Source organism: Ischnura elegans, chromosome 8, assembly GCF_921293095.1.
Source record: "Ischnura elegans chromosome 8, ioIscEleg1.1, whole genome shotgun sequence".
NCBI lineage: Eukaryota > Metazoa > Arthropoda > Insecta > Odonata > Coenagrionidae > Ischnura > Ischnura elegans.
In genome coordinates, this window is record NC_060253.1 from 18963367 (window position 1) to 18975593 (window position 12227).

General features: G+C 40.3%; 1 protein-coding gene across 1 annotated transcript in view; it reads right to left on the bottom strand.

The window, feature by feature from the left end:
- LOC124163602 (integrin alpha-PS4-like) overlaps positions 1-3559 on the bottom strand; it is a 97993-nt gene extending 94434 nt beyond the window's left edge. The window contains exon 1 of the mRNA XM_046540619.1: positions 3165-3559. The gene's annotated coding sequence lies outside the window, so the exon portion shown is untranslated. The remainder of the gene's footprint in view (positions 1-3164) is intronic.
- Between the last annotated feature and the right edge of the window lie 8668 nt (positions 3560-12227).

A 12227-nucleotide genomic window follows, 5' to 3' on the forward strand; every position in this document is an offset into this window, starting at 1 on the left:
GCATGCCCTAGGTACGAAAAAAATCCCGGAGGGGGGACTTTTCATCCTCATATTCAGCTATGCCCTTAGGGTACAACCGGACATCCTTTAGAGGTCGTGCATCGGATTGAAATTATGACATATAATTTGATTTCCCTGGGAAAACACGAGTTTGCCGACGATTTAGGGGAACCTTGGGCTTGGTTTGGTGGAATTTCCACACGCAAGAGTATTCTGAAATTTATAAGATGTAATATGACACCAATTAAGTACTTAACAGGGGCGTGGCAGTTAGGTGATGTGTTCTCCTTTCAGAGGATGATTCAATATGGCACCAATCTCGTGCGATCAGTAAGCGGCAGAGGAGACAGGTTCCTGAATATACCAGTAGCCTGTCCCTCCACGGCGCACCTCCGCCATACCACAATAAATGTAATTTAATAATATGTTCGGTATATTGATACAAAAATATGCAAGGGCGGATCCAGGATTTTTTCTGAGGAGGGCGCACAAGGCTTCGACAGGCAAACGGTCTTCTCATATTTGAGATTAAAAACAACATGCAACAATTACTGTACGAAATATTCTCTTTATTTCAACACGAAAGTTATTAATACGAAATTAAATAATTGAGCCTCCGTAATACAGAAAACAAAGCGAAAGTAATGATAACCGTATTAAAATCTTGCCTATATTTAAAGCGTCTGGGGGTGGCACGTGCCTCCGAGCCCCTCCCCTAAATCAGCCTATGAAATTATGTATTTGTATTAGTTTATACATTTATATGAAATGAATGTAATTTAATGCATTGTACAAATGGCATATTGTTTAAAAAATTGTTTCTGTAATAGTTTATTAATTGTATTTTTGATTTGCTTGTATCACTTTATCTTTTCTTGTTTTGATTGTAGGTATTACTTATAAAATGGTGCTCTAAATGCTGTTTAATTTGCGCAATACGGACGATTATTCACTTGTAAATTTATAGAATGAGGCTGAGTAGCCTCCTAGTGTGTGATAAATTTTTGTTCAATGTTCTGTGACGGGATTACGAAATAAGATGTTTTCTCCCCCCCCTCTCTCTCTATCTTCGCTAACAACGCGACGATTTAAGATTATAAAGGTTTTTCTTCCCTGCTAAGAATCTAATAATTTACTCTTCTTATTCATGGAAAAGAGCTCGTTGCAGCAAGTGGCGCTAAAAACGACATTGTGATTTTTATAGACAATTCGGATAAAGAATTCTTACAAAATTTTGAAACCTTAAATAAAATGATATAAAGTAAAACCTGAACGAAATTTTAGATATTATAAAACTATAATTTTTATATCTGATTGTAAAACGCCAGATAGCGCTAAATGCACTGTCTCAAATTTGCCCCCCTGGAAGATGAACGTGTTTAAGATTTTTCCCGACTGTAATTTTTAGACTCAATGCTCTATTCTTGATGAGTTCCTGAGGCTACAAAGATCACTACGCTGATACTATTGCAGTAGCATAAATTGTAGACCATATGCCACAAAATCCGATTACATTTCATCCGATCTTCCTCGAAAAAATTACTTTTGGCAGACTTATTTTGATTTGGGACATCTTACACCTAAACATAAGGTATGATAGGGATGGGAAGGAAGGGAAAAATCTGAATGAAAGGGACTAGGCTTTATGCCTTACAATTAGTATTGCGAATTGAGGAGAGAAGTCCAATTTCGGAGGGAAGACAGGCCGCGTTAATCTGCAATCTTAAATGCCTACCTCAACCAGTAAAATACTTTAATAAAATAATAATGATAACGCTCCGTAAATTAAGAGATAAAGCTTGCTCCAAACATGCCGCGGCGATTAGTAGGGGAAATTCAAAATCATTGAAAGCACAAAACTAATTTCTAAGCTAGCGATTCAAATCGTAAAAGAGCGAACACCACAGTTCCGCCCTCGACTTGCGGAATGAACTATTCCAAACTCAAAATGTTCTACTCCTATACACGAAGAAACTCTTTCCTGGCCATGCGAGCACAAAATCTTTATCGGGCTTCCGCTCGGGTTAACAACACCATCGTCGCCAAAATTTCGAGGAGCGCGTAGCCCATCGTCTTCAGGGCAGTTTTTAACCCGATAGGAAGCCCGAAAAACGTTCTACTCCGCATAACATCATGCGTCCCATAGCATTGCAGCATCGTTTTTATCACGAATATTACTAAAGAGGATTCACAAATCGATCTCTTTATGTGTTGTCACCCACCGCGCATTTAAATGGGTTTACAAAAGTCACCACTCGCGTCGCTGACGAACATTGTGATCCGAGTTTCACGAGGAAATAAGGTATTATTGGGAGAGTTAACAGAAATTTATAAACACGATGATTTGATATATCAAAGCAATAACTTTTCAGTGCTATCCCTCGCAATTACGAACATTTTACTGCAAGATATTGGAAAACAGTGGATCTCATTGCACTGATCACCGCCCGCGGACAATTTTGAAAGCCAATGAAAATGCGACCGAAGTGGCAATAGGAATCAGCCATCTATGGGATGGAATTGGGTCTCTCATATGTAGTCCTCTTCAGAGGCGCAGCGAGGGGGGGTTTTGGGGGATAAATCCCCCCCCCCACAGCTCAGAGAAATTTTTAAGTTTAATCCATTTTACTTAATTGGGTTGATATTACAAACAGATAATTGTAAGGATGGATAAAACATCCCTCAAAAAGCCGTAAAACTCACCATTTTGAGCCATTTATCTTTAAAATTCCGCAATTTATTAATCTCGCACCTACCGCTTATCCTGGTGGACATACGAGACCCCACACATCCCGGTGTTAGTGTTGCACCTTTACCCCCCCCCCCCCCCTCAGCCCTAATTTCTAGCTGCGCCCCTGGTCCTCTTGGCAGGGGTGCCGACTAACAAAAAATATTGGGGGGGCCCAAACCGGGGACCTTGCCCCGGTAAATTTTATAAGTAGTGAATTTTAAGTTTTTCAAGAATTTTAGAAGATGATCAAAATTAGAACCCTGATCACTCAAATCTCGATATCTGGACACTCCGAGGAAAATCAACAAGCCTGACACATTTTTTCCTCACATCTGTGACGAGTTTTTGGGGGGGCACGGGCCCCCTCAGGCCCCATGGAGTCGAGCTCTTGGTTTTTATATCGAAACACTTTCAACTATTCACTTTCACCCACCTGCTACAGGAATGCCTAGGATATCCCCTTGATTTCAATTCGATCGATTTCGATCGATTGTTGCTTGACACTCGATGAGAAAAGGCGTCCGTACACAGACGGTCGGTGCGAAGATAATATCACATTCCTGGAGGTACAATGGATCTTCAACCGCTTTCATCGAAGGCCCATCCTTGTGAGACGAAGGTGAGATCTTCGAAAAAACCGATTCGCTTTTCTTTCCGTTGCTCCTGAACAGTCACTGCACTAAAACAAATGCATCTCTGGAAGACGCTATGATGTGTTAGCTTCTAAAAATGGGTTCGTTCCTGTTCCGCCGAGGTTGTGAACAAACACAGCACAAGTTGGGTACGAGGGAGCCCATACACTCCTCTGGTGAGTTCTTCGTCGAGATTAAGAAGATGTGTTGGGCCTTGCGACAAAGACTGGAAGCCGCAAACCACGTGACTTACCTCATCCCTCCGTGCGCGCAGCGTGAAAACGCGGGCATACTAAGGAAAAAGCAGTTTCTATGTTGGGTTAACGAAGTGATGGGTTGGATATGAAGACGTTTGGTGCATTTATTTATTTTTTAATTCATTTTTATTTTAAAGAAAGTGTTAGAAACACAGCAAGAATGCCAATTTACAGAGCACTAAAAAAACTAAAAATGAAAAAAATGCTGCTAAAATTAAAAATCAAACCGTAAAAAAAGACAACAAACCGATTCGGTGGCCATATCCTGAGTATTTAGCAAATAATTTTGCTATTTTACATTACATGAGATGTTGCCAAATCAATGAAATTTTTTAGATTCGACGAAATTATGTGGTGACAGACAGCTGAGGTCATTTCCGCCATGAGCGAAGGTTATGGAAGGAAGAGAGGAGAGAAACCTGGCGTCGGAATTACCTTCCTCTTAACGAAAGGTAGTAAGGGGACTTAAGGTAAGTACCTAATAAGGTACTAAGACGGGTGAACGTCCCATCCGACGGACGGGATACTGTGCTGGAAATGTATTCCACACAACAATCGAGCAGGGATCGGGCAATCTCTGAAAATTCTCTGCCGCCGCCGCACAATGGGCTGAAATCGAAAAAAGCTGGCCAAAAATCGCTGTAGTCTAAAGTATTTCCAAATTAATGACACTTTTTAAGAATTGTGTATTTTTAGGATACAATTAGCATTATTTAGGATGATTCTTTCCACAATATTGTTTAGTAGGACAATTAAAATTTAAAAAATAGGTAAACCTTATGCGGGAACCGTAGTTCCCAAGGGCAACTCGAAAATTTGATGCGGGAGTATCAAGGGAAAGATAGAATTTATTCTAATGTTAGCAGCGATGTAGCTATCTAATAGCTTTTAATAAGGCAAGTGATGATTGAAAATTGCTATTGAGTCTTTTAAACTTGAAATTTTGGTCATTGCAGCGGAATAATAAAGAAGAATTCCTTTTAAAACTATTTATTATTGCTCAAAAAAAGGCATACCAATTTTTATCCCACTCTGAGTCAGAGGATGAAGACTTCTCATATTCTAAAACATTTTCGCTATTCATTGGAAGATTTTTCACCTTCTATGGTATTTTTTTTACTTGACGGGGATCCCCCGCAGAACAAGAAATAAAATGATTTAATTTTAGCAAAAAAATATGGGAAAGGTCATGGTTTGTGGCAATCCAAGGAACTTTCCTGAAGTGTTTTTCACGATATCTTCTCATATCCTTGTGTCGGGCTTCCAACGCCTCTTCGGAAAGCTACCCATTAGGAAGTATGGCATTTTTCAAAATTTCCGTTCCATGTATTTTAAAATTTGTGAATAGTTGGTTCAATATGATAACCATGGGTAATTTTTACATACAGTTTAGTAGTTTTAAGGTAGTAAGCTGAGAAACCCGTATCATTTACTAATTCCAGCCGATACAACTCTCAAAATTACTGAAAAGCGGGTAATTAGGTCGCCCGAAATCCTTAGATAACGATTGTTAACGGCATTCTATTAGGATTTTCGATTAGTAATGGTTAACCAAATCACGCAGTAATCAAATCCAAAATAATAATTCAGAAAACCCACTGAATTGACAAGTTGTCAGAAATTTACTATTCATTCTGGAGGGTGCATACCATACACACACCGCAAATAATAAGTAGTTGAGTGCAATGCACTCAATATTTAGGGATAACACAGTATCTCAAACAGACTACTACGCATGTCACGCCAATTTCCCGTGTGCCAACTCCGTGTATTGCGGGTCACAGGACGGGACAACCACCCGACATCATTGCGCTTTGCCTAAAAATAAAATCCGAGGGGTGCGAATTGGATAAATATTTTTCTTTCTCGTCTAATATAAACGATTTCCCGTCCCTGTTATCAAGGTAAGTAACATCAATTATATCTGTCTTCTAAGCGCTGTTGTCCATGTCTAGCACGTTTCGTACCGGGGTATTTAAATCCTAGGAACGCCGAGATTGGAAATATGTGCCTATTAGGGCGTAATGCCTTTGGTTTAAACATGGTTAAAAAGCTAATGTTTAGAATATAACTTTACCCAATCAAACGTTATGATGCATCAATTCATTATGAATAACGAACAACGAATGAAAACGAACTAACGAATACGTATTGTAGGCTTTAAAATTGTTTAGGTTGACGCACCTAAATGATGAGAATCTTCGTCATCCGTCCGGAACGTTCGGAAAAAAATGACGAGAATTCTCGCCATCCGTACGCAACGTGCTATCATTGCTTGGATTTCCAAATGAATCCTAAATTTGGTGAGCATCTGACAGCAACTGGAGAAATTATAATAAAGCAAAGCGTGTAATAAGTAAATTTGAACGCAGGCACGTGCACGAGTGCAAATTCATTTATGACAAGGATAAAATTCGGTATGAAATAAATCAATTGACTAAGCCGAAATTCGAAACTGCGTCTCCCGATTGCCAGCCAGTTATGATACAAAACCCTCAAGTCCAGCAAATGGGAGACCCCAGTTGGCATCCCGAGCTTTTAAACGGCAAATTTCACCCTCTACCCTCTCTGCAAATGAAATGATAACACCCAAATATAACCAAGTTTTCAAGGCTTGATGATTGGATACCGGCCCCGAACGAGGGCGGGGCAGAGGGGGCGAATGACCCCGGCGGCAAATTTCGGGGGGCGGCAAAATTTCAAAAGAAATTTATTAAATTTTTACAATAAAATAATTTAACAATAATAGTTTATTTAACTAAAATTATTAATTTGTGAGTCATTAAAAATATTAATAAAAATTCAAATCTAAATAGCAAATATGCAATGTGTAATTTCAACTACGGCATATCAAAAAAATAGCTGACAGATGCATTATATTTTAGTGGTGGCGTACGTATGGAGCGAGGAAGGATCAGGAAAGGGGTGGGGCGGAAAACTAATCTTGGCCACCCCTGACAAAACTCCTAGTTCCGGCCTTGAGAGGATATCAAAGCCGGACTTGGTACCAATTTCGGCGTAAATGTCGGCGCACGTTCTGCGGAAGTTCCTTCACGAAGAATACCTTTCGTAAGACTCAATGTCGAGCTAAAACTGCTCAAGCAGCGAGTAGGAAATCGCTGCCGCCGCAGGCGGAAGGAAGCGGGAGGAGTCACGGGAGAGACCGCAAAGTTTCCGCCCAAGTCCTCCCCATCGCTCCTTCGAAACAGACTGCTTGAGACCCCAGACCCAAGGAAAAAAACGCCGGAGATAAGATGAATATTTTTGTAAGTTTCGAACTCTAGCACCATAAATTGATTGTCCTGTTTTGCTTTCATCCATTAATTTCAGAGTGCCTTGCCGACCCACTCGTACACATTCCTTACTCCATACGCCTATCCCTAGACCATCCCTCGCTAAGCGCTCACTCCAACACCACCTTTGCTCCTTGCTAAATTTATTACCAGACTATATTGACCCGTTTTTTCTGCCCTTAAACTCATTTATCAAACTTGCCATGTCCCATTCCTCGGCTAATAAATAAACCTCCCTCTCCACCTCCCTTTCCTCCTGCCTTCTATTTTGTTCTTGACTATCTTATGCCACTGCTTTCTGTCCAAATTTTTTATGTTAAAATTTTATGTTTGTTACTGCGTCACTATAAATTGGCAGAAATGCTGTATGTGAGCAACTACTTAAATAAATAAATGAAAATAAATAAAATAAAATAGTTTACAATAGGGTGGTTTCCTATTATTTTTTTACTGCCTAAATCGAAAGATTATTACTCCTGGAGTACGAATTTCACACTTTTAGATTTTTAAATTCCGATATCTATTTTTTCCGATTAAATGAAAAGTGAAAATTTTCAAGCGCACGAAAATGCTACGGCTAAGTATGAATGCTGAGAAAAACCCCGTGTGACGTCGTTCTGGTTCCCGCTGCCGCAAGCAAGGTGACCTTGGGGCGAGGCTTTGAGCACTGATACGACGGAGGATGCTAGCAGGTAGCAGAGTACCCAGCTAGCTGGTAGCGCTTGGCTTAAATAAGGATTATTAATACTTTATCAAACGAAGGAGACTTTCCGACCATAGGCAGTTTTAATAGGTGATTATTAAGACATGTTTCCCTGAGCTCTGTGCCTCATGCATGCATTGGTAATCTCAGACGATGTAAAACTCCTATCTACTCGTACAAAAACTAGGTCCCAGTGACGTCCCTTGGAGTGGCACCGCATGGGCGCCAATCTGGCCATTTTCAAAAGAGGTTAAAATTGACCATCGCCATTCGTCTAAACTGGGATTTATAAAACCAAATAATTTGTATATTATGAATACACTAATGATGGGTAACGAATCGCAATAAATGCCTTTCGTTTTCTTTCATGAAGGAAACTACCCTATTAGATACGTGACGTAAAGACGGCGTCAGTGGGCATTCGAGGGGGGACCCAAAAATAATCGGACGGAAATCGCTGCGCACGTAACTTATATTTTGGGCTTCTCCCACTAGATGGGAGTCATTTCATAATTTCTGAGTCAGCATGCGAAACCGCGGCGTGTCTTTAGACGGTAGTAGCGAGCCCTTGTGACCGTTTAATTACTAAGGGTTTTTTGATTTCTTCGATTTTTGAAATGGCTGATATTCGAGAACATCGTGCTGCGTTGAAAATTTGTTCTCTGCTCGGTGAAATTTAGTCGGACACGGTTGATCTTTTCTCCACGGCTTATAAAGAACACGCCTTAAAAATAACTGAAGTGCACGTATGGTATTCGGAATTCAAACGTGGCAACATGTCGATCGAAGCCTTTCAACGCCCGGGCCGGCCTTCCGGGTCCAGAACTGATGAATATGTAGAAATAAATCGTGCCCTTGTGCCCGAGGATAAGAGGCGTACCATTTACGAACTCGCTGAAAAATCTGGTCTTTCTTTGAGTTCATTGCAGTGAATTTAAGCTGAAGATCAGCAAATGAGAAGAATCGCGGCGTAATTCATCCCCCGTTTGCTGACTCCTGATCATAATGCGGCACGTGTTGCTGTTTGACACGACTTGAGTTTTTGGTAAACAATTCCATGGTAATGCTTTCTCACCCACCCTAATCACTAGATCTCGCACCTTGTGATTTCCTTTCGTTCCCCCGGATGAAAAAGGTGATTAAAGGCAGGGGCGCAGCTAGGAATTAAGGCTGGGGGGGGCTTAGGTGCAACTATAATACCAGGGTGTGTGGGGGTATGGAATACCCACCAGGATAAGCGGTAGATGAGAAATTATAAATGGCGGAATTTTTACATAAATGGTTCAAAATGGTGAGTTTTACGGCTTTCTGAGGGTTAATTTATTAATCCTTACACTATTCTATTAGTAATATCAATCAAATTAAGAAAAATGGATTGAACTTAAAAATTTCTCTGAGCTCTGGGGGGGGGGGGGGGTGGGGGAGCTTTATACCCCAAAAACCCCCCCTCGCTGCGCCACTGATGAAAGGGATAAGTTTTCAACACATTACGGAGGTGAAAATGGAATCGAAGGCGGTCCTGCAAGGCATCGGAAACAACGGGTACCAAAGAGGTTTCGCTCGGTGGAAAAAACGTTTTAACAATGCATCAGTTCAAATGGAGAGTACTTCAAAGGTGACCAGCGTTTGCAACACAAAAAATTAAATTTTTCATATTTTTTTTTTAATTGTGTCTAGTAATTTTTGGGTCCCCCTAGTAGATGACGCTTTTTTTTCATCGCGCGAAACCTCTTTGGTACCCGTTGTTTCCGATGCCTTGCAGGACCGCCTTCGATTCCATTTTCACCTTCGTAATGTGTTGAAAACTTATCCCTTTCATCAGTGAGTAGCAATTTTTGGGTCCCCCTTGGGGAGCAAAAGGCCTAATGTACGGCATCAGCCTCTGCCGACCATGATGGCGTTGGACAAACAATGTTGTTTTATATTCTATGATGGGGGAAAAAGTATCCCAAAAAAATTGGGCCGCCACTACTGCTTAGATGACAAATAGGTTTCCTTTACAGTTTTACTTACGAAGGAAATTCAAACAAGGCAAATGGAAATCACTTCTATTTTTCGTCGTCCAAATACATGACGGGATAGCGTGTCATACGACGGCCCCAACTCCGTGGAATGGATGATGCATTAGACAGCATCATGCACACATTGAAAGCGTTCCATTGAATTCTACTCCACATATTAACGGAAAGACTTCACCACACGGATTTCCTTCTCTAAATGCTTTACGGAATACCAAAGAAAGCTTCTTTCTGAGATAATTCTGGCATTCCACTAGCAGATTTTACGAGTTAAGCCTATGAGGACAGTTGATTTTGAAGACGTGTTATCTATATTGGGAGGGCAGACGAGCTCATTACCAGAACACTTCTTTACTTGCCTCATGGGCGTACCCAGCGACGGGCAGGTCCCCCCCCCTAGAAGCAAAAATCTTTAAGCAAAATCAGTACCGAATTGAAAAGAAAGTATTCAGCCAATTTTCTTTAAAACCCGCGAAAAATGATATATATTAACATAAGATATGTAACTAAAATTTAAAAATGTGAACTAAAAATAAACTATTTTGTCAAGGAAATAATCTCATAAATCCCATGGCTTGCCCCCCGCCTAGACCATGGTTTGCCCCCCACTTAGACCATGGCTTGCCCCCCCAGTTATGATCCTGGGTACGCCCTTGCTTGCACTAAGAAGAATATGATTTAGTTCTCGGAGGTAGGTTTCATTGAGGCAGGATTAAAAGTAGCTGAAACATCTGGCAAAACCAATTTAATTGGAAGTACGTGTGCTCCTGTTCAGAAAATTAGTGAAGAGAAGGAGACCACTAGTTAAGCAGAAATTAATGGTCCTCAATTTCGTGTAGCGCAAATATACGCAAAATAACGCAAAGAGACAGACAAATTAATTACATCAATACTTTCCCTGCTCAATTCTGCGTTGTTTTCAATTAAATTTTTACTTCGTAACCCTAATAGAAAAGTTTATAACGCTTATACTGAAAAAAGTAGCAGTTTTTTGGAGAGTTCAAGGGAAGTACCAACTTCAGCAGCCCATAACTCGGAAAAAGTCATTTAATTGTGACCGAACTTCAGCGATAGCTAAATGCACATCTTTGGTATAAATCGTTTGAGCTTCAATGACTTGTCTGATACAAACAAAGAACTATAATGAATTTGTAAAATGCGGCTAAAACAGAACTGAGTCGTCGTAAATTTTCAGCCTTGATTTTTTGTGATCCTTGTGTCCACTACATCACTGATTTATAATTGGTAATTAAGTACCCTGTCGATTTCTGTAACAATAAAGTCTGTTCATTGTCTGTCAGTTGGCTGTTCGTTCCCTGTTCCCTGACCAAGAGAGAACAGGCAGGCGACTGTTCGTAGAATGTAAATTGGAACGCCTTGTCTGTTCCTTGTCTGTGAGAAAAGGGTTACTTGTCTGTTCCCTCCCTGTTAAGAAAGCGGCATTCTCTGTTCCTTACCTGTTGGACCACAGACAATGAACAGGCAGGGGACTGTGCGCTGTCAGTTCATTGCCTGTTTTCTTAGGTTGTTTGTTCCCTGTTCCTTGACCAAGAGAGAACAGGCAGGCGACTGTTCATAGAATGTAAATTGGAACGCCTTGTCTGTTCCTTGTTTGTGACAATGTGGGAAGATGGTTATTTGTCTGTTCTCTCCCTATGCGCATACTTTGTTCCTTAACTGTTCGCTGTTGCTAAGTTGGACATAATAGACAAGAGATAATTTATGTTAAAATAGAATTAAAAGTTGAAATTCATTTGAATGATTGTAAGAAAAACTTTTATTGTGCTTTTCCACATATTCCATTAGTTATAAAAATCTTGAATAGTTGCAGAAAAGCAAGCTTTGTCATCATTAACAGAACAACCACTACATCAACAAATATTTCACATGCCTTCATCAAAGAAATATGTACTTCCTTAAATTAATACAACTCGGATTCTGCACTATGTCAATATAATACGAGTGATTTTAAAAGAGAAACACGCCTTTAAAGAATATTTATGAACACGATGATTTCACTTCTCACAAACAAACCTACAAGAAAGACAGTCCTCTGACAATGTTTGTTGGTTCTTATTGGCGACGTAACGCACATACGCATAATACAAATACAATACAAATCTCAGTAAGTACTTGCTCAAAAACTTAAGAGACACAATAAATTATTAAATAAACACACTCAAGAACAAATATCACTTCACGACTTTCACTATCACTGAATGGATGCACGAATTACTTAATTCGTCACTGCGGGCATTTAGCACAGGTTAAATAATAATCAAATAAATAACTGTTTTCTCCGCAACCAACAACTTCACCACAACACAGTCGACCATGTGCTCGTAAACTGTCCGGATAACGGTATCGGTTATTGGCGTCATTGTTTGCGTTTGCTATCTTCTATAGGTAGGTAGCAGCACCACGCTATCTTTCCGTCCTTGTTGAGAACCTGTTCACTAGCTGTTCACTGTTTTCTGTTCGTACCCTGTACCGTGAAACGGACTATGAACCGGCCCTTGCCTGTTGACTGTCCGTTCACTGTTGTCTGTTCGTTCCCAGTCCGCTGAAACCACAGAGTACATACTCTTTGGCT